The following is a 24,672-nucleotide window of genomic DNA, read 5'->3' on the forward strand; positions in this document are numbered from 1 at the left end:
TTCTCTCTCAGCCTCCTCCCTCTCTGTCCTGGCATCTTTCCAGTGCTTTTGACACTCTAGCTTATCTCTCTCCATGCACGGCACTTTTCCACACTTATCTTTATAAAGTATTCAATTAACAGCTTTGTTTTTTCTCAGTTTTTCATGATTTCCTTCCCGTGCTTTGTAATCATGTTCAACCCTTCATTAACTTTCTGGATGTAAAAGGTGCCTTTTTTCATCCTCACAGTCCTTTTTGCCAGCTTACTTTCAGCTTGTGCACTTTCTGCCTTAACCTGCTTTGTTGCCATTCTGCTTTTCTTATACTGTGACATCTCCTTGCCCCATCCTTCTACCTCATGTTTGCCCCATCTTTTGCCCTTATCATTTTTCATACCTTCCTGTGTAGTCATACCGACTTTCTCTTTTTGTAGGTTTTTTGCCTGTTCCTCAAACCATTGTTCATAGAAAAGTGTACTGCAATCAAGTTTTGGAAAATATAGGATATAATGAAATAAAGGTTGGAAAACAATATATATAAAAAAGAAAAGTGTACTGCACGCATCACCAGTTAACATGGCTTATTTACTCCCTCAGTTTGTCCCCAGTACCCTAACTAATCATTGACCCTCTTTTTCCACTGTAACTAATCCACTTTCCTAAAATCCCATGTATCATATTTTCCTTCTGTTTTTACCCTTCTCTGTCACTCTAAACCATGCAATGGCATGATCACTGTTGGCTAATAGGAATTTCATCCAGACATCCCTGACATATTCCAAATTGGATAGGATCACATCCAGACTTTTTTCCTATTGCTGTTCTGCACTAGCTGGATAACACCTCATGATTCAAGATTTCAGTAAAATCTGATCCCTGTATACCCTGGCACTCAGTATTTCCATGGCAGATTTAGCAGATGTGTAATTATAATGCTCCTTAATCTGTTCTCCAGTCTCTTATCCTACTCCCTTGATGCATGTAGATGCTGATGTACTGTATCAGTCCATTAGTATTCCCTTTCCCCTACAGTAACCCACATGGTGATCTGACCTTAGGCCCTTCCTTTCTCCCTTTAATGGGATGGTATTCCTTCTTCTCTCTAAACTCACATCTGATACCCACCATAATAAAGACTGCTACATCACCTCAATTCTTCTCTTCTCTTCTCTTCTCTTCTCTTCTCTTCTCTTCTCTTCTCTTCTCTTCTCTTCTCTTCTCTTCTCTTCTCTTCTCTTCTCTTCTCTTCCATTCCCAGGATCCCACGTACAAGCATCTTCATGTCCCCATCACATTTTGTCAGTGCCTGTACATCCCACATCTTCCAAGACTCCTTGCACTGCATAGTAATAATGCACAGCCTCGCTTCCAGTGACTCATATTTGGCCCTGTCTATTTTATGTGTCTTTTACTGTGAAAGCTTAGCAAATTGCAACACTTAACTGCTCTCAAAGCTTCTTGAAGTCATCTCTAGACTTCCTACTGGGTCCCATATGCCTTTGTACCCTCTACTCATTTCCAGATTTATTCCAACAAATTACCGGAACCACCACGATGATAGGGAAAACTGTTTTATTTAATAAAAACAAGCGCTTTCACGCACTAACAAGTGCGCTTCTTCAGGTTATAACAATTTTAAAAAATGCATCAGTATATATACATAACACACCCTGAAAACTCAATTAATTATGTAAATTAAAAGTATGTATACTCTTGTTACTAGTAGCAACGCTATACTGTCTTGACATCAGGCACAAGTTTGTATAAGGTATAAACATCATACATGAAAATATGCATAAACCAAGGATCAAATCTAATCAAAGAAATATTATAAAAACTGTTAGATAAAATTCTATTAAATAAAAAACTATAGACTCTTATATACAATTAAATCATATGGCATTCTTACTTACAATATATAACATCACACAATTTACACTGGCTGATGAAAAGAAAAAAATCTAAAAAAGGGGGTGTATGTGTGGGGGTATAGGAGGTAAGCAAAAGAGGAAAGAAGAGAAGAAAAGGAAGGGGAGGGAAGAAGAAAGGATAAAAAAGAAACTATAAAGGAAATGAGAGAGGGAGGTGATAGCAAGAGGAACGTGGTGGGGAAGAAAGGAAAAAGGAAAAAAGGTGTGTATGAAAACAAAATATCTAAGTAAAAATCATGACATCTCTGCCATATAAAATATCCTTACTATTCTAAAATAACACATTCATAAACAATGAATCATAGTGAATGTATCTTAAAGTAGCCACATGAAAATTACTATCATTTATCACAATTCTAACCATAAAAATAATATAATTTTATAGAAGGGCTGGTCTTATGCTAACTGAAGTATTAAGACCAGGTTCTAAGTGTGCCCTAAGTGTCAAAATCCATCTTAGTTCATACAATTCAAGAGTTCCCAATATATCACCTTCACGTTTATTAGGGTGCAAAATCTGAAGCACCCTAAAGCTAAATTCATGGGTCAGAAACTCCTGACAGTGTCGAGCCAATACATTATTATCATTCTTTTGTCTTTAAATCGTAGTAAGACCCACATAATATGCCTCGTGGCTAAATAAATTACATTAGTGGTGTCACACGTTGCATAAAAGTTAGGAGTAAAAATCATACCCAGTTTCCTATCCTCATAGTGCTGTTGTTTGGTGATAAATCTACATATGCAACATTTCTTACAAGGAAATGTGCCTAGTCTATAGTTGGTTCTTACATCTATCGGTATGCATGAAGTCTTTTCATTGCACAACATTCTTTTCAGGTTAAGACAATTATTATATCTAAATATTATATTCAATAACTCCTTGTTCATAGTTAGTAGTTTCCAGTTCCTGGCCAAAATCTCTTTAATATATTTAACATCATTAGTGTACTTAATGTCATACTGCACCTTCTGCGATCTAATTGGGTGGTGATATTTATATCTCTTCCTGGGACTAATATCAGAAACATTCAAATAATTGCCTCCATAGTTCCTAGCTAGGCGGATGGGATAGCCTCTATTCATAAAGCATTGCCCCTCTCACTATCTGTATTACAGAGCTTGGCAACCCTATCCATCTGATTATTAACCACGTTGGGGAAGATGTGTCTAGGGTGCATGCTTTCATAGTGTAAGATCCCATTTTTCCAACAGGGCTTTCTATATAAAGAGGTAAGAAAGATATTCTCACCGCTTTTACTATAGTGACATCAAGATAGTTAATGCTTGTCAAGGAAACCTCATACGTAAAACTCAAAAAAGAGGTAGTGTTCCCCATGTATGCCACAAAGTCCTGCAAGGATTCTAAGGTCCCATTCCAAAAGAGAACAATATCATCCACAAACCTCCTATAATAGATAGCTCTATTAATAAAAGCCTCTTCATTGAATATATGTTCCCTTTCCCACTCATATATAGCTATATTCGCATAGGCATTTGCACATGGGGTGCTCATTTCCAGATTTAGCAACCTCAAATTATTAGTTAGCAAACAACTATGTTACATTCTTAATGGAATCTGTGACTTCTAGAAACACTTACACATTATTTCTTGCCACAGGCATAGAACATCTTAACACAATACCCTCTGTTCAGAGTTGGAGACATTAGTACATCTAAAATCAAAAAGCTTCTAAGAGGATTCAGAACCACTTATTCCTTACTGCAAGGACTATTACTCCAAGGTGTTAGAAACTCATAGCAGGTGTAATTAACAGCCAGTTAAACTGCTTGTTCATAGGATAGTACTAGCTGTCTGCCCTTGCAGGCTATTTAAGCCTAGCTAATTTTCCCAAACCAGAGGGAAGAATCAAAGCCTGTACCTTGTATCTATGAGATTAAACACCTTAACCATTATACCAAATTCCAACCCATAGGTTGTTGAACAAGAATTTCACTCTGTTATTCTATAGGGATGTTTCCATTATCTCCTTACACAGACAACTCCATTGTGTTAGTTTTGGCCAGTATCTCCCCTCCCCACATCCAAAATCCCATGGTGTATAATCTATAGGTGGTTCTAGTTCTTCTTATGACTCTCTCAGGCACCCAACATGATTTCAGCAATAGAATGTAACCAGAACTGATCTGGTAAAACTCATTGATTTTATGAGGGCCATGACCAAAGAAGAAGCAGTCGCTGGAGATCTCTTCTAAGATCTTTTCAGTCCAAAGCTTTTGATTTTTGTTGTTCAGGCAGTGTCTTTACTTGGCCCTTCTCAAAGTCTTTGAACTTTTTCTGTAATAATCTCTTAGTTTACACAGAGACAATATCAGCAGGTGTTCCACAGGGATTAGAACTGCATTCACTGTTTACTGCATACGTAAGCCATGTATGGTAGGTATGCAATCTGATCACAATTATTCATTATATAAGTGTTGCTCTGCTCTTCTTTTTTACTGCATCACCTCTGTCCAGTCCAAACTTCAGAGTGAATTCACTTGAAATGGAGATTTGACTCATTGATAACAGGCTCTAACTCAGTGTTGACATATGTAAACCCATTTAAGAAAAAAACATCCCTGACAGGCCCTTTATTCTTACTATTACTGGTTGTTGTTGTGTCTTTTGGCTTTTCCCGGTTAGGGGTCGCCACAGCAGAACTGTGGTCCGCTCAGATACTTGAGTCAATGTCATATTCATCCTATACCACATAGAGAACTCCAGGGGTTTCAAAGTGACCAAAACTATGTTTTTAGTGCATGTTAATTATGTAGTGAACAAAAAGAAATATCTAGGTCAGTCTCATTCATATAATTACCCTGTGTTTGATCTTACTCATAAATGCTAATCCTAACCCTGCACCTTATCTTAAAAAAAAACTTTACATAACACTGCCATTACACAAGACACTCTGCAACTCAATATTTTGCAATTCACAAGCACATTACCTACAATGTGGAAAGACCTCATTATTAGCTAATATACAGGCTTCTGAATTGCTGTTAATTATTGCAGTTGCAGATCAGCATTTTCCTTTGGTAGTTAACACTGTCAACTCATGCATTGTGTTAACACAGGCACTGAACTGCATTCATTGTACTGCACACATACTCAAAGCAAAAATGCAAACACCCACACACACACACACACACACACACACACACACACACACACACACACACACACACACACACACACACACACACACGCACATACAGGTACATGCACACACACATGCACACGCACATATACACATGCACACGCAAACACACACACACACACACACACACACACACACACACACACACACACACACAAAGACACACACATACATGCACACAACACACATGCACAACATTAAACCTATCCCCTTATTTAGCCCTTCCTCTAACTGTAACCTTCATATACTCAGCCAAACATTCCGACGCACCTAATGCTGACACCTTCATTATATCTGAAAGTTTTGGGACTGGTATCCCAAACTCACACTTACCTTAACTGCATGCATTTGATGTTCCATTCATCTGATATTTTTAAAGTTCGAGCCACATTTAAGTGTCACTCACTTTGTTAATGGAATGCCAATTCAACAGAGTGAGTGACACTTACATATATACCATAAGTGACATACTTGAGTTAGTTTTATAATCAAATTGATATTTAGATGAAAATGAAGATAGAAAAATAGGAAAAGAGAAGGAAATAACTTAGAGGAGAGATCAGTAAGCAATAGAAACTAATAGTAAGGCAAATGTGGAACAGTTTTTTATGGGGCAAGAGGGTTGTAGTTTAAGAAAGTGAAGAGAGATAAAGTTAGGCTAGAGCACACAAAGATTGAAAAAGTTAAACACAGAGTAAAGGGATTAAAAGCAGCACCATACCTTAATGGTCTGAGGTACATAATCATTCTATGGGATCAGTAGGTGGAGGTGGGGCTATCTGTTTAATAAAGATTATTAAAACAGTGACAATGAGAGATTTCCCAGGGATTTGCTGAAGTCCTCCAGAGTGCTAAAAGATCTGTTTGTCTGTGCTACTTTCTTCTGGTACTGAGGTGGTGATTTGGAAAATGACCTTTGGGCTACTGCTAGTGTGTATGATTGTCAATAAGGAGACTGACATCTGCATTCCTGAGCACATAGGCTGAGTTTCTATAACATAAGAACTATTTTATTGGTAGTCATTGAGTAATTTATAAGTTAAAGTATTCAGGAGGAAAGAGGCTCTTCTTTAATAGGGAGCCCGTTGCATTTGCTTATTGCAACACAGTGGCATTCCTGGTAATGACTATGTTATGTAGTAATCTTATCTTCTGTCCTTTGGAGATTGTCGAGGTTTTGTGAAGACTATAGGGCAATTATTGGGGGGGTATTCTAAGATAGGCAATAGAACATTAACTGCAATGGTTTGTCCAGCCTCCTTTGTTAGCAGGCGGGATATTTTGTACATAACCTTAAGATGTGCAAGTGCCTGGTTAAGTGTTAGGCCAAGGTATTTTGCTGATTTATACATTGTAGTGGCTGCAGATCACCTATTCCTTAGTGCAAAGACTATTACCAATATTTGTATTGGTAGTGCTGATGCTAAATGTCTTTTTTTTAGTGTTTAGTGTTAATTTATTGACATGCTTCACAGTTTCAGAGTAGTTTAAAATTAACTTGTTGAGGCTAAGCAATTTCATTTTGTGATGATGATGATGATGATGGTCTGGTGATCCCTTTGCCATCAGCATAAATAATAATGTCCACAACTTCCTTAGCCAGCCTGACTGAGATGAGTACTGTTTCATGCTGTCCGATGGTTATCTATTGCTCAGGCAGCATAACACAGTGTGTGAGAGACATACATGTATAATATCCTTGGAGGCAAAAATCTCACACACAGTAAATTGAGACAACAAAATCATCATCAGCGCAACATCACACATCACACCTCTTTAAGGCCATCACAATATACATAATCCATCATATGCTGAGGTTCTGAAGATTACCTTGCCTAAACCCACAAAGACTTCAAAAACACAATACAGGCACAAAGCACAGTCAGTAAGCTAAACATATCTCCTCACACAGCACAAACAGTCCCAAAGTCACAGATGCTGATCCTGTAAGGGAGGCATTAACCCGACGAAACATTCTTGTTATAGGTGACTCGATTATAAGACATACAGATGTGCTTCTTATCAGGCCGAGCAAGGAAAGAGAACAATTAGTACCCTGTCTGGTACCAGGATCCATCAGATCATGCATGCGCACAGTTCCTTGAACAACAAGTAACAGCATGACTCTGTCATCAATCATGCCGGTATCAATGACTTAAGTTGCACCCCCCTGGACTATTTGAAGAGAAACATGATGCAACTCACAGATTATGTGTCCAAGGCAGGGATGAGCCTAGCATTGTGCAGCATTCTACCTTCTCCAAGAATGATGCCGTGATATGAGCAAAAATATTGACTTCAATAATTGGCTTAGTTTTGGTGTCATTCAAAGGGGGTACAATATTTCTCAGCCTGGGAGGATATGATTGACAGACCACACTGCTTCACCAGCGATGGTCTGCATCTGTCCCCTGTCTGGTTTCAATTACCGGCAAAGACATTGTCCACCAATAAAATGCCTTTTTTTAGACAATCCCAACCTGATAAACCTGCCAACATAAAGAAACAAGTAACGGAAAATGTGAAGTTGTTACTGATCAATGCTGGGAGCCTAAACAAGGAACTTTACTACCTGCAAGCCCTTTTCACACTGGTGGATGTTCACATCTGTGAAGCGACTGAGACATGGTTTAAAATGGCAGAGAGGACCCTGACTGTGCAGTGCTATAATACCTTTCTTCTTCAATATTCCCACTATATTCAGTAGGTCATATAAATTCCTACTTTCCAAGATCAGAAATAAAAATAAGCTATTCCTTAGAAAACCTGGGGATCTCCTTTCAACATGACCAAAGACTTTTTATCCAAAATAACCTATTAAAACTGATGTCAAATATTGAGCAAGATATATTAAGATGGGAAAATAAAACTCACTTTCCTGTAAAAGTAGCAATTATTAAAATGAATATTCTTCCAAGAATATTATTCCAGTTCAATGCATCAAATGTGATAATACAAAATAAATTCTTCAAAAACTAAAGGTAAATCTAACTAAGTTCATCTGACACCCAAAGTCTGTCAGAATTAATTATCAGAAATTAATGCATCCAAAAGAAAGTGGAGGGATGGGGCTACCAGATTTAAATTTATACTGCAATATAATTTGCTCAAACAGAATTATTGAAATCTCAGATTATGATCCAAAAAACAAAGACTGGACCCCATTATGGATCTAAATATTGTACAAATATGTTAAAAAACATAATTATAATCCTAAAGCCTTCCATTTATTAATAGCAAAAGTATTAGAAATATTAACGTATAAAATCTGTTACAACATAAAATAGCGAGACTAGCAAAATAATGGAATAATTAAACCTAACAAATGCATTCAGCATGTCACAACCATTTCATCTAAATTTAAACCTTAGATTAAACAAAAAAATGAGAAACTTAACAACCACCCACTTATTAAAGGGAAGAATATTTGGGATATATTTAAACACAAAAAACAATCTAGTGAAAATGCGCATAAGGCTTTAAACCTCCCTAAACGATATACCATAATCTTAAAACAAATTAGAGAACTGTGTACTCCAGTTATGGAAAAGCCTGAAATAAATGAGGGTACTTTTCTGTTATTGGGGCAACAGTTCTTAGATTATGTAATTCTTACGTAAAGACAACTGTCTTACTTTCTCTCTGCAAAATGTGGAACTCTTTGCTGCATATGAGTAAGATTTATTTACTGCAAACAGTTACATTCATATCACCAAATGTGTGACAAGCCCTTTCAGTGTGGGTGGGAACATTGTGGAACTGTCGAAATGAAAAACAGTAATGAGGCACACTCAAGACGTCTGTGAATAAAATACAGCATTCTTCTTAACCTCTGAGTGCAACAAATCTGAAAATAAAGGGAGGACAAAGACTGAAAACAGGGGATATAAATATTACCCTTACAAACGAATATGAGGCGAAAATGAGAGATACTATCAAGTGTAGTGTAGACATTGCGTCAAAATTACCTTTCTATCAGGAACTCTGCCACACAACGCTCGCTAAACTATCACATTTTGTAATAATTGTTTTAAATTGCAGAACTGAATTACTTTGCTTGTCTTTCAGTGTTTGTACACGTGTGTGCTTGTGTGTGTGTATAAAGTTACCGTGGCTGTGTTAAAAATAGCACATGATAAAAAAAGAGTTAAATTCAACACTGACTGCATAATTAGTACTGTTGTACAAATCACTTCCTTCTACGTTGTTAGCAATACTGGTACTGTCAAACTGTCAGGTTAAAATGGTGCTGCAATACAGCAGTAGCTTCTTAAAGTAATGCTGATACTGATTTAGTGGTCCCGATTGAAGCGCTAAAGCGCCTATTGATTTGGCTAGAGCAAACAGCTTTTTACATTACTTTTCCACAAAGCATTTATGTTGGCATGAGAAAATTATAACCCGATATAATAGAGAATTATTCAAAACTGAAGCATTCCACATTTTGTAGAGGGAATGTAAGACGGTTGTGTTTACGTAAGAATTACATAATCTGAGAACTGTTACCCCAATAACAGAAAAGTACCTAAATGAGAATAATATCAATACATGTAGAACTATATGGAACTTATTAAGGTTAAAGAAAACGATGTTATCAAACTCAAACAAACTGATTGTATCCCTAAAATACCATTCTTCTATTCTTTTCTCAAACTGCTGAATTAAACAAAATGCAAAAATTATTGACAAACAAAAAGCCAAATCTATAAAAACATCAATGAAACTAATCCCTTTTAAAAAACCTATGTGCACCCAACTGATAATTACAAATAATACTTACTTAACCCCAGTAGTGATTAATAATTTTAATGCAAAAGTTTCTATAAACTGTCCTTATTGCCAGTCTCAAAAAGCAGACCGAATCCATATTTTCTGGAGCTGCAAATGTACTTACAAACTGTAGTGTTCACTGAGAGTTAGATTGGAGAAGATAGTATATGAAAAATCCACATTGTCATGGGAATTTGCAATTTTACATATCACTTGCCAGAAGATACATAAACAAAAGCTATATGTACGAATTGCCAGTATTTCTTTAATTAACATCAGTCAAAACTGGCTGGATAGATCTCAGTTGTCATGAACTGGTTTAAAAGGTATGGCAATTAAATACATATCAGCACATAAGTTAATAACTACTCAAACAAATGGGCTCACTTTATGTAGTGTTGGAGCATTCTCCCTGATCATATTTTAAAATGAAAAGGTAGGACAGAAAACTCAAAAGGTAATTAAACCTATTCAAGGAGCATCATTTTTTGTACTTGGTACATAGCATAGGTTTACTGTTTTTCTGTTTTTTAGAGATATATGTAGGTACAGTACAAAAATGACAAACTAAACAGGAACATAGTATATTAGCACTTGCTCTACATAGTGTATATAGGATTGTTTTGTAAAATCAGTTTTTATTTCATTGTAAACTAAGGTTCTTGGCAAGTGATGTAACTAACATGTTGAAAATACTATTGTTATCGCAAACTGTATAAATTGTTCAATTGGTTGTTTTTTGTTTTGTGATATATTACAAGTTAAAAATTAAAAAATAGTAAAATATTGAAAAAAATACCTTCCACACGTTTAGACAAGCTATTGTACAGGAGGGGAAAAAGGTGGAGGTGTCTCAATCTGCAGCCACATCGAGACTGATAAAGCAGCATGATGCATTAGAGTTTCATCATGACCAAATAACCATCAGAAGGTCCTGTATCATATATTAGATAGCTATAGAATTCCCCCTATGCCACAAAAAAGCCACAACACCTATCTATAGGAACTAGAATCACTCAGTATTAAACTCAATACCATTTTTCTAGGTGATATAAACTATCCAGTTATAGCCTGGGAATATAGACTATATAGGCCCCATAGGAACAAGTGCAGGGCAAACCACACAAACAAACCCAGATGACGAAACCATAATATCAACAAGTTTTATAATAACAGGAAAGAATTTTGACCAAAAGTAAGAAGAGTAATTCCCATAATGTTAAAACCTTTGTCACTGAAATAAACAAACATAGGATCTTAATAAAAATCCATCAAAGTCAAGTCTGAGGCTAAAATAGCTTCCCAAGCCAAAGACAATAACAAAGAATTTTTTTAATGCTCTCCTCTTAAAAACCAACTTGTACAAAAAAGAAAACGTGCTGAAATGGTCACTCCTTGAGAATACTAAATTTAATGAAACGCTAAAATAACACCGTTTTTCGTCCGACCTCAGTAGTTGGACTTCTTCAGAAAAAATGCCAAGTAAAAGCAGTTAAAATTCAAACATCTTATTTATAAGCTTCCGGCCAAGATTTTGAAACACTGAATTGTCTCTTAAAGGTGTATGTAACCAGACATTGTTGCCTCAAATGTAATGCTTGCTTTTGATATCAACCTGAAATTAAAATCACATTAATAAATATTATACACTTTTTGCAACAGCCCCCTTTGTCAACCATGTAAAATTGTATGAAATTACATTAAATCATACTATTCAAATCTATATTAAAAATACATTAATAATTCTGTTTGTCTGAGTGATGTAGTAGTAGAATGCATATGTCATCGTTATTGCTGTCCAATTTGCTTTGCTTAATACGTGCTAGCGATCACATATATTAGTGATTGAGTTTGAACCACGGACGCTTCACTATCTAGCGCCATATGGATATTATGGCATATTGTATTATTGTATAGTTGGTATGTGTTTAGATCATTAACGTACTTGCTTAATACATGCTAGCGATTATATATATTAGCGATTGAGTTTGAATCATGGACTCTTTACTAGCTAGCATTCTATAGATATAAGGGCATATTGTATTATTGTATAGTTGGTATGCATTTAAATTATTAATGTATTTTTAATATAGATTTGAATAGTATGATTTAATGTAATTTCATACAATTTTACATGGTTGACAAAGGGAGCTGTTGCAAAAAGTGTATAATATTTATTAATGTGATTTTAATTTCAGGTTGATGTCAAAAGCAAGCATTACATTTGAGGCAACAATGTTTGGTTACATACACCTTTAAGAGACAATTAAGTGTTTCAAAATCTTGGCGGGAAGCTTATAAATAAGATGTTTGAATTTTAACTGCTTTTGCTTGGCATTTTTTCTGAAGAAGTCCAACTACTGAGGTCGGACGAAAAACGTTATTTTAGCGTTTCATTAAATTTAGTATTCTCAAGGAGTGACCATTTCAAAGAATTTTTTAGTTATGTTTTGTAATCTAAAAAGCACAATGCAGCAATGTACTGAGCTGATTGTAAATGATGTTACCCACACTGAGGCTGAAGACATAGCAAACTTACTGGCCAATAAATTTTGCAGATTTTACCCCTCTCTCCCCTCTGTCTGACCCTCAAAATATAGTTGAGACTGGCTTGCCTCCAGCTGTCACAAGACCGAATCCTAAAAGTACTATCAAAAGCTAAAAATACTGTATTGATTGGTCCTGACAATATCCCTGGATGCATCTTAAATAACATGAAGCACATTTTAGCCACACCCCTAATGACACTGTTCAGCCACAGGTTTTGTACCAAGTGAATGGTGAACAACTACAGTCATTTCCTTGCATAAGGGAGGATCTTCCATCAACTCAGGCGATTACAGACTCATAAATCTGACCAGCTTCATATGCAAAGCCATGGAAAGGCTTATCATAGAATTAATCAATCAGGATATAGGTAATCTCCAAACACCAGAACCATCTCAGTATGGATTCATCAAAGGCAGGTCATGATTACTCAACTTGGTGGATTTTTTGAAAAGGTCACCAAAGTAATCGATGAAGGTAAAATGGTACACACCATACATCTTGACTTGTCCAAGCGTTTGATGCAATAACCCCCTCAGGCATAGTAGAAACACTAAATAAACTGGGAATAAACGCATAGGTCACCCACTGGATTGACAGCTGGCTCACAGATAGGATGCAGGAAATCAAAATAGGGGAAGTTGCCTCCACAAAGAGACCATCCACCAGTGGAGTCCCCAGGTTTCTATGCTGGGACCTCTAATGTTTGGCATCTAGTTTCCTAAAGTAAAAGCAAATACCAAAGGGCTCTGGCTGACTAAGTTTGCAGATGACTGCAAACTAGGAGCAATCATTGAATCCCAAAATGACTTTTCCATCCTGTAGGAAGGTTTGTCTGAAATAAATAACTAATGCCAAAATCATGGACTGAAATTAAATGCCAAAAAAAATGCATTATTGTATCCTTTGGGAAGTCATCTACCATCGATCACATGTAACTGCCACATTAACAATACACCTCTGAGAGTTGACCCAGTTGTTCAGGATCTGGGAACTTATGTGGACAGTAACCTAACTTTTGACCAACGTGTCCATTTCTGTAAGAAAGGCCTTCCATACTGCACAGCTTATAAATAAAGGGATTGTGTCTAGATCTGGGGATATCGTTGTTCCCCTTTACTCAGCCCTCATTAAGCCAGCCATTGAATATAATTCCCCATTTGGCATGTATCTGTCCAGACACATGCAACAACTGGAATGCCCACAGAGATACCATCCTAAAAGGATCTAAGGCCTAAAAAACATTTCTTATGCAGACTGATTCAAAACCCTGTCACTATACTCAGTGTCCTACAGACTGCTAACAAGTGACCTGTGTTTGGCATACAAAGCATCCTCCAATCCAATACTGATGGATATACTGCACATCATCAAGTCAAATGGCATCAGAAATACTTAGTCTAGGGATACAAACCGCTTCTACAACATCAACAGAAGGGTAAAAATCTGATCAAGTATATCTCATAGAGGATATCACTGCTTGGAACTCCCCATCCACATAAAACAAAGCTCATCCCTGTCCATATTCAAGTTCATAGGTTCATAGGTTCATAGGTTCATACTAGGCTATCTGCCCAAGGGCATTTATAAGCCTAGCCCATAGTTATGTGGCTTTCGCCACCCCTTTAGTTTGAATAAAAACTATGCCTATCATTTTGCTGTGCCTCTGTCAAGCAGTGACGCTGAAGTAATCCCTGGGGTATATCTGCAATCTCCCATCCATTGGTCAAGATTCCTCTTGAACAAGACCAGAGAGGTGCTCTGCCTCACATGTACCGGGATTTTGTTCCACAGCATAGGGAGTCTCTGGGTGATGAATCTGTCCCTCCAGCACGTTCTATTTATAACCGTGTCAAGGTTTAAGTCTCCGCCTTGTGGTTCTGAGGGATCTAGATTTTTGAGGTGAAGCATATTCATCAAATCTGGGTTTGACATGGCCTTATATGTCAGGCACAGGTCACCTCTGAGCAAGCGGTATGAGACTGAATAGAGCTGGAGTTCTTTCAGTCGGGCAGCATAAGACATATTTTTGAGACCCTTTATCCTTTTGGTGAGGAACTTTTGGGGCCTTTCAAGCTGCAGCAGGTGTCTGGTCAGATACATTCGAACGGGCATTGTACTCAATCATAGGTCTAATAAGTGATGAGTACAGGGGACGATGACCTCCTTGATCTAGATGTGAATCCTTCATGATCAGGTGGGTGATATAGAAGGTTTTCCTAACTACTTTAGCAACATGAGTGTCAAACGAAAGGCTACTGTCAACCTGGGTCCCCAGATCTCTGATGACTTTTTCTGTGCTCAGTGGATTGCCACCTATATGGTAGCTAGGGGTAGCCTTGTTTTTCCCAAAGGGTATGACTATGCATTTTTGGCGTTTAACTTCAGGCCATGGCTCTGGCACCAGTTATCCATTTCTGTGAGGCCCTTCTGGAGGATATCTGTGTCAGATGTGTTTTCGACTATGGCGCCAGTTTGCAGTCATCTGCAAACTTTGTCAGCCATAACCCTCCTGTGTTTGCTTGTACTTCAGAAAAGTAGATGCCGAACAAGAGTGGACCCAGGACTGAGCCCTGTGGGACACCACTTGTGACAGGCTTTGAGTCTGACATGGCTCCAGCAACTCTGACCCTGTGGGTTCTGTCACTTAGCCAGTTTGCAACCCATCTTGTGATGTATGGGTTTACATTCAAGCTGATGAGTTTTTCGATGATACCTGAGTGGGGTATTGTGTCGAAGGCCTTTGCCAGGTCGAGGTAGGCTGTATGGACTGCCTTTCCTCATCAATGGCCTTGGTGACTGTCTCAAAAAGTCAACCAAGTTTAAGAGGCAGGATCTGCCTTTGACAAAGCCAAACTGAGTTGGATCCAAAGTCTGCAAGTTCCCTATGTCTTTATTTATGAGTTCCATTATGATCCTCTCCATGGCTTTGCAGATAAGGCTTGTCAAGCTAATGGGGCGGTAATTTCCAGGGTCTGTGGAGGCACCGCCTTATGAAGTGGGACCACAGTCGCGTGCGCCACTCCTTGGAGTACGTATCCTGAGGTGAGGCTAAGATTAAACAGCTGTCCTAACTGTGGGTTTAATTCCTCATTGAGTTCATGAAGCACACAGCCGGGACACCATCCGGTCCCATGGATGCTGTGTTTTTGCCTTAGTGAGGGCAGTTCTCACCTGGGCGTTGGAGATGTTTGGGGGCTACAATCCTCTGGAATAGATATCTCTCCTTTGGGGAGGGGAGAAGTTTGCACTGAACCTGTCAGCCAGTATGTTGGCAATGTGTGTAGGTTCAGTAATTTTCACATCATTTTGAACTAATTCTGAGCATATCTGGGAGTTTCCTCCTAGGTTTCTAACATAGCTAAAGAAGGCCTTATGATTCTCTTTAGAGTCCTTGGCGATTTTTCTCTCAAAATTTGCCTTGGATGATTTTATGAGAGCTCTTAGTTTTTACTTATAATGATCAAAGGTGTCTTACCTTTCAAGGATTTTGCTCTATCTTGTAGTAGCTTCCTCTTTTGTTGTAGAGCTTGTTTATGGCTGGGGTCCACCAGACTGGACGCTTGCCTTTGGTACAGAGAGTCTTAGTTTTGTTTGGGATTGCCTGATCCATGCAGTCCTGTAGGTGCTGGTAGAAGGCATTTGTAAGTGATTCAGCGGTTTGAGTAATGTTTACCACTGGCTCAGGGGCCTTAAAGGAGACCACACTAGTTTTTAGAAGTGTGAAATCGGCTTTTGAGAAGTTTTTCACTGTGGTCTTTTTTGTTTCAGGTGGGGGCAGGATGAGGACCTCCAGCGAGATTAGTTTATGATCTGATCTCACCAGTGAGGGGTATACTTCCAAGTGTGACTTGGATCTATGGTTGGAAACAGAAATTTACCCAGGGACTGTCACCTGTGCTACTAATGGACAGAGGCTTTATCCCATGCATAAACCCTCTCAAATTATCTATGGTATGATCTCAGTTATTCTCATTAGGGGTAATATATAATTATTGACCATGGGATGGGTAAAACCAATCTGTAACCACATAGGATAAGCTAATTTGAGCACAAAACAGAAACTGGTTAGCCTTAAAATGGTCCTCAAGGGCAGCTAGCCTAGTACTTACCTATGAACCTATGAACCTACAGATGGATTGAGTACTTAAAGATATGTGAATTATATGAGACAGGGGCTGCTACCAAAACGTAGCTCAGTTTACATAGGAGCGAGCAAATGATGTAGAAGGAAAATTTTCAGAGTTCCTCCTTAACTTCCTTTTTTGTAATGGCCTTAAAGTAGAAGTATTTATAATGTAATGGTTCCATTTGGTGGAAGAAAGGAGACATGGCTTGATTTGTTCTGCTTAGGTTGAGGAGAAATGTCTATGCTTGTGCTTTGCCCTTGGATAGTTTCCTGAAAGTACCTCCTGTGTACTCCTATTAATGTTAAAGGTCTTGTGGCTGGATAATGTTTTCACAGTTTTCAGAATACCTTACAATTATCTGTTGAAGATTCCCATAATAATCACATTTAGCTTTCTTAGTAAAGAGTCTTGCTGAGTTTCTCAGGCTAATATAGGGCATATGTCTGTCTACACTATCAGGGTCTTACTTCCATTTACCAAGCAGTGTCTCTGCTTTCTAACAGTTTAGCAGTCTGTGGAGTCAACCAGGATACCTTATGTGCCTTAAGGTTCCTAGTTTTAAGTGAATATAGTTTGATTTAAATGAGAGATAAATGAGAGAATGCTAATGAAAATGGAATGAGCCTTGTCAGGGTAAATGGCAGTGACTGAATGTATGTGAGTGTGAATGTATTTTGTGCGAAACAGGTAAGTAGGAGTTTATGAGGTGTGGTAATGTGTGTGTGTGTGTGTGTGTGTGTGTGTGTGTGTGTGTGTGTGTGTGTGCGTATGGATCCCCCATCTAATACTCGAATGGCCATATCATCAAATTTTATTTTTGTGAGACAAAAATTGTGAAAACAAAATACCTGAATGGTAAGTAAACACTTGCCCAACATGCCCTTTTCTACACTGTAGTGCGATCCCGAAGTTGGTATATATAGTTAAGGAGGTGTGGGTTTTGTTTACTCCAGTGTGTGCTTCAATGAAGTTTGGGCAAGTGTTTACTTGCCCTGGAAAAAATTCAACATTCAGGTATTTTGTTTTCGTGATTTTCTTCTCGCAAAAATTAAATTTGATGATATGGCCATTTGAATATTAGAAGTAGATCTGTGTGTATGTTTGTCTATATATGAGTGTGTTTGTGGGTTAGGATTAGAGTAGGGATTAGGTAAGGGATAGATTTAGTGTGTGTGTGTGTGTGTGTGTGTGTGTGTGTGTGTGTGTGTGTGTGTGTGTGTGTGTGTGTGTGTGTGTGTTTGAGACTGTTTGCAGGTTAGGGTTAGAGCAGGGGTTGGGTAAGGGTTTATATGCTCTGTTGTGTGTGTGTGTGTGTGTGTGTGTGTGTGTGTGTGTGTGTGTGTGTGTGTGAATGCGCAGTGTGTGTGTGTGTGTGTGTGTGTGTGTGTGTGTGTGTGTGTGTGTGTGTGTGTGAATGCGCATATGCATTTGCATGTCTGTGTGTATGTATGTGTGTGGTTAGTGCCTGAGATGTCTTTTGTAGTGGTAGTGTTACAGAAAAGGTTTTTGTAAATTAAGATGTATGGATTAGGTTAGTGTTGGGGGCCAGGATAGAGTTAGGATTAAGATTAGGGTTAGGGTTAGCATACATTAGTACATTATTATTTGACTTAACCAGGAACAGGGATACCAGCAGAGTATTGGGTGAAGTAGGTATATTTGTCGGGACCAGGTCTAGAATTTTATGTACTCTAGTTGATTTGTTTACAGTCTGGCCCAGGAAGTTTTTGTTTATTAAATCTAAGAAAGTTTGGACATATCCTATGTTATATGCATAGGTATTTCAGTTTATTGAGGAGTAGATAAAGGAACCAAAATAATGAAGTTCTTATTAATGGGAAGTTCCTCAAGCACCTTTATGACCTTACATGATTTTCTGTGGTCATACAGGAAGTCCTGTAATAGGCTTTGAGCTGATAATTTGCTCTGTTTAATGTGATTTAGAGTTCAGTTAGTTTAATTTGTGAGAATCTGTCTGGAGGAGATATAGTCCCAAACAAATTTGGAAATGCCTCAACAATTACCCAGGTATGGAAGGAATGCTTTCTATACAGTTAAATAAAGTTTCAGTAATTACACAAATATGGATGTGTTCCAAATGTAGGAAAGCCACAGGGTGAGTAGTGTCTTTCCAAAACTCCTGCCATTTAAACATAGCCACCTTAATGAGATCCTCTTTTGGAATTCATTTGTTAGTCTTGTCCATTATCTAGATTTAGCCTAAAAAAAGGCACAGTGGGGGGAAGGGGGGCAGCAAGGGCTTTAGCCAGTATACTGAAGCCTTGGAAAGAGAGGTACAGGTCATCCCTTGCAAAGCACAAGGGACTGTTGAGGAACTTTTCCCATGGCGACATATACTGGATCCTCCTGGAATACTATCAACTATTTAGTCAATTGCTGAAGCCAATTATTTATTTATTTATTTTTTTATCTCATCATCATTTTTTGGAGAAGAGAGGATGCCATTCAGTACCAGCATCCTTCCTACATTTGTGACTATCTGTATAAACCTTAGGGTTTTGCATCCCAAGTCATTCAATCTCACATAGATCACCACCACCACGTAGTAGTCATATTTGTTAAGTGAAAGGGTCTTAAGGGCTCTTGAAATATCAGCGATCCTGGTACCTGAAAGCTAACTGAAGTCACCAAGTCTTTGTCTAGCTTAGTGATCGGAGATTCTATGTACCTAACTACAGAGTCACTGATCATGAAAACATTTTGATTTGTAGAATGCTCTGGTGTAATAGATTTGAGATGATTTGAATATTGTTGACTGTTGCAGATTTACCCGAACAAGATGCAATGATGGATTTTTGCTAAGACCTATTCTTCATGGGTCTAGGAGGCTTTATCAAGATCTTTTCTTTAAAGACTCAGCATAAGACATTTTAGTGTGGCTTGGTGCACATTGTGCTACTGCATTTGCTCATAGGTATAATGTTTTTAGAGTGAAGCTTCCATGTTTGTTAAATATTTGCATCTCTTGCAAACAGTATCATTAGTGTTGAGTAAGAGATCATTCTCTGTGAGCATAAGACAGTTACTACATTGATCAAGGGTGTCAATTGCTCTGAAGCTGGCTTAATAAGGGAAATGTAAGTTGACCCTCCTTTTTAGTCCACAGATTCAGAAAAATGTAACTGGAATTACATATAGTACTATAGCTAGACAATATACTTTTGGCAATATTATAGAGGAATGTAACTATATGGGTTTTATTATTGCAGTGTGCACTATTGAGTATATGTAACTAAATTAGACAATTAAAGTTAGTTGGCACTCTCTTTGGTTGGTAGAGTAAGTCCCTAACACAAAGTAGCTATATGTAACTAAATGAAGTAATTAGGGTTAGTTGGCACTCCCTTTGGTTGATAGAGTAAGTCCCTAACACAAAACAGGTATATGTAACTAAATGAAGTAATTAGGGTTAGTTGGCACTCCCTTTGGTTGATAGAGTAAGTCCCTAACACAAAGCAGGTATATGTAACTAAATGAAGTAATTAGGGTTAGTTGGTAACCATTTAGTTGGCAGAGTAAGTCCTTAACACAAAGTAAGTATCTGTAACTAAATTTAATAATTAGGATTAGTTGGCACTCCTTTTGGTTGGTAGAGTATGTCCCTAATACAAAGCAGGTATGTGTAACTAAATTAAGTAATTAGGATTAGTTGGTACTCCCTTTAGTTGGCAGAGTAAATCCCTAACACAAAGTAACTATATGTAACTAAATGAAATAATTAGGATTAGTTGGCACTCCCTTTGGTTGGTAGAGTAAGTCCCTAATACAAAGTTGCTATATGTAACTAAACAAAGTAATTAGGTTTAGCTGGCACACCCTTTGGTTGGTAGAGTAAGTCCCTAATACAAAGCAGGTATATGTAACTAAATTAAGTAATTAGGGTTAGTCAACACTCCCTTTAGTTGGCAGAGTAAATCCCTAACACAAAGTAACTATATGTAACTAAATGAAATAATTAGGATTAGTTGGCACTCCCTTTGGTTGGCAGGATGACTCTCTAAGGCAGAGTAACTATATGTAATTAAATGAAATAATTATTGTTAAGGATGTAGTATAATTATAGCATCACTGAGTGGCTACTAGTTGGTAGCTGTCCTATTGAGTAACATAGAGTACTGCAGTTTGGGAGAAGTAATTCATTGGGGAAAAATGAAAATGTACTTCACTGCCCACTGTTTAGCTAAAACTACAATGGAAATGTGGGGTATGGAGTTCAGGACTAGGCCAGCACTGTAAATATCTAATTAAACAAAGGAAAACAACAAAACACATCAGCAAACCATCCCAGAAAGGCTCAGAGTGACAACAATTAATCTTTATTCATACGAATAACTACTCCAGTCCAGTTCCCAAGATGGCCCCACTACTGTCTAAATAATAAAAATATAAGCAGTAAAGATTAAATGCACTAAAAACAATTTCAGCAAAAGTTACATGCAGTATTGGTTCATAGGTTGGTACTAGGCTAACTGCCTTTGTGGGCCATTTTAAGCCTAGCCATTTACCCCATCTGAGAATCAAACCCTGGACCTTGTGTTTGTAAGGTGAACACCTTAACCATTATCCAACCTCCCACCATTGTTTTTAATTTTTTTTCCTTCTTAGGAAAAGAAACTTTGATGACTGTCTCCAAACAGTACAGAAGCTAGAAGTCCAGCAAAAACTACTGACAGGCTGTAAATACTGAAGAAAATCAAAGGAAAACAACAAAACCAATCAGCAATCAACTCCAGAAGTGCTCAGACAATGGCAGTAATTAACTTTCTTTCATGCAGATAACTATAAGTCCCAAGATGGCCCCACATCCAGGTAAAAAAGAAAATCTGTAAAGTTTACATGCATCCAAAACAATTTCAGCGATGGTAAAGCGTAACAAAGGTAGGTGTAATCTCATTGTTTTCATTTCTCTGCCTAGCTAAGGAGGTAGGACAGATTTGACACTGAGTGGTAGAAGGAGTGTTTCCAATATCTTACATCTGGTTTGAAGTCAGCGAGGGTGACAGCTCAGCAACATCAACTTTAACACAATAAGTCCAAAGTGGGGGTTCTCCTACATCTCTTTCGTCTGTCAAGACTACACAGTACATATGTCATAATCTCTCTTGTTATAAGAATATACCAAACTGGAATAGTAAACTGTCTTAGTCTGTCTTCTGCCAGATAATTATTTAATGTGATCAAATATGTTTATTTGCCGTATTAATTGAGCTCACAATTTATCATTCCTAACTCCAGTTATAACTACAAGCTCCTGATTTACAGTTCAAGCAAACTGGAGCTGTATGATAGTATTGTACTTTCTGTTTTTTGTTGAGTACTTTCTTGGTTGATTTTGGTTATTCACACAAGTTCTTTCATACTTTAACTTTACTTTCAAGATACTAGGCTAGATTCATAAATGCCTATACTAACTGTACACTAATTGTACACCATCCTGAGTGAACAGACAATACAAGCATAACTTCCAACTTCTTCCTCCTAATTTTACTTTTCCTAATACTAATTTTCTTGTAGCCTTAGATATTGAGAGGAAATTCATAAAGGTTACCACAAAGTGTAGACTATGTGTACACTTACTATAATCTGAGTAAATAGTATTAAAAATGTGGTATGGATGTTCTTAAATACAGATATTGTAGACTTATTGTACACTTAGTGTAAGCATTCATAAATCTGTCCCTTCCCACCCTTCCATGTGAATAATTGCAAAAGCTTATTTGATTTTATTTATATATTGATTGATTAACTGACTTGCTTATCAGGTAGGTGGGCTGGTCTAATGACCCTTTTCAGCCATGACCCATAAAAAGATGCAGTATTACCTTTACAATTCAAAAGATGTAGGCATTTCAGAAATTTATAATCTGTTGTAAAGCCATTTAATAATAGTTTACCTTGTGCTGAAGCTATTCAGATTAATATGCATGTTGTTACATACATATTGTTTCATCTAAGTAAAGCAGTTACATGTAATTCAATTGTAAATGTTAAACATAGTTATTTATATGCAAGAACAACAAGATCACTTCTATACACAGTTATTTGCACACTTGGCACTAAACACCTATTTTGAAGTGATTAGGTTTTATACAAAGTAATTTATATACATAGTCAACTCAGACCAGAGCTGTAGCTGTGCCAGCTGGTTCTCTGGTCAGTTTTCCAGACTGGCACCACACACAATCCAGAGTTTAATTCCTTAGTTGAGGGCCTAACATATTAAAAATAAATAAATAAATGAAAGAAGGAAAAAAAAGGTATTTCTAAAACTGAAGACAAAATAAATAAAAATTTCCACTATAAACTGTAATCATACTACACTCCCTGCAACAATGTACAACTTTGGCAAGTGCTTACTACAGTTACTAACATTCTAAGCTCTATTCATTACAGTTTCTGTGATATCACCCATGGTTTCCTATACAAATGTCAGTACTATACTTTCACCCCATCACCAGATGCTGATTGCACCCCATGATACCTTGTGCGCATGGCAGTAACCCCTTTGCACCACCTTAGCTATGGCTCTGATTGAGACACTTATATCTATAGTCAGTTGCATGTTTAGTATATTGTCAGTCAAACTGAGGTGGGATGAGCAATAAGTATGCTGAAGCTAAGTAGTTTTCATATGTGTTTCTAGCAGGGATAGTTAGTACACATACATACCTGCACCTAAATTTATATACAGAATTAAGATTGGGTGTCTGACCATAACCAGCTTACTATGTGTTCAAGACATAGATTCCAAGAAATTCACATTGAGACTGAAGCTTGAAAGGTGAAAATGTTTTATTAGCTGTGAAAGCTGGAAAAGCACTTAGCCCTGTGAAACAGACAAAGCACACCTCTCAACTTTTTTGCTTATGAATTCTAGACAAATCCAAAAATAATGAGGGGACCTTTTCTATATCCAGATGTACCAATAATGATGACATTTTTTCTAGTTTTGCCTTTCTTTGTATCATTGCTTTATTTTATATTATTAAGTGTCTGCCTTCTTTCTGAAAAACTTCATTGATACATACAGTGGATATAAAAAGTTTACACACCCCTGTTAAAATGCCAGGTTTTTGTGATATAAAAAATGAGACCACAATAAATCATTTAAAAACTTTTCCCATCTTTAATGTGACCTATAACCTGTACAATTCAATTGAAAAACAAACAAATCTGGTAGTGGGAAAATATAAAGATAAAAAACGTACAATAAGCTGTTTGCATAAGTGTGCACACCCTTAAACTAATACTTTGTTGAAGCACCTTTTGATTTAATTACAGCATTCAGTCTTCTTGGGTAGGAGTCTGTCAGCATGAGACATCTTGACTTGGCAATATTTGCCCACTCTTCCTTGCAAAAGCACTCCAAATCTGTCAGATTGTGAGGGCATCTCTTGTGCACAGCCCTCTTCAGGTCATCCCACAGATTTTCTATTGGATTTAGGTCTGGGCTCTGGTTGGACCATTCCAAAACTTTAATTTTCTTCTGGTGAAGCCATTCTTTTGTTGATTTGGATGTATGCTCGGGGTCATTGTCATGTTGAAAGATGAAATTCCTCTTAATCTTCATCTTTTTAACAGACCCCTGAAGGTTTTGGGCCAAAAGTGACTGGTATTTGGAACTGTTCATAATTCCCCCACCTTGACTAAAGCTCCAGTTCCAGCTGAAGAAAAGCAACCACCATGCTTCACCGTGGGGAATGATGTTCTTTTGGTGATGTGAAGTGTTGTTTTTGCGCCAAACGTACCTTTTGGACTTGTGGCCAAAAAGTTCAACCTTGGTCTCATCAGACCATAACACATTTTCCCACATGCTTTTGGGAGACTTGATGTATCATTCTGAAAATTTTAGCCAGGCCTGGATGTTTTTCTGTTTAAGAAAAGGCTTCCATCTTCCAGCTCTACCCCATAGCCATACATATGGAGGATATGGAAAATTGTTGTACAGAATCAGTACTTGCCAGAAATTCCTGCAGTTCCTTCAATGTTGCTGTAGGTCTCTTGGCAGACTCCCTGACCAGTTTTCATCTTGTCTTTTCATCAGTTTTGGAGAGATGTTCAGTTCTTTGCAACATCATTGTTGTCCCATATTTTATCCACTTTTTGATGACTGTCTTCACTGTGTTCCAT

General features: G+C 37.5%; 1 long non-coding RNA gene across 1 annotated transcript in view; it reads left to right on the plus strand.

Annotated features, from left to right (window-relative positions):
* The window catches only part of LOC122787480, a 172,819-nt gene extending 151,405 nt beyond the window's left edge, over positions 1-21,414 (plus strand). The window contains exon 3 of the long non-coding RNA XR_006362573.1: positions 21,148-21,414. This is a non-coding gene — a long non-coding RNA (uncharacterized LOC122787480). The remainder of the gene's footprint in view (positions 1-21,147) is intronic.
* The last annotated feature ends 3,258 nt before the right edge of the window (positions 21,415-24,672 follow it).

The sequence above is a fragment of the Protopterus annectens genome, chromosome 13.part0 (assembly GCF_019279795.1).
Source record: "Protopterus annectens isolate FY-2018-M chromosome 13.part0, PAN1.0, whole genome shotgun sequence".
NCBI lineage: Eukaryota > Metazoa > Chordata > Ceratodontiformes > Protopteridae > Protopterus > Protopterus annectens.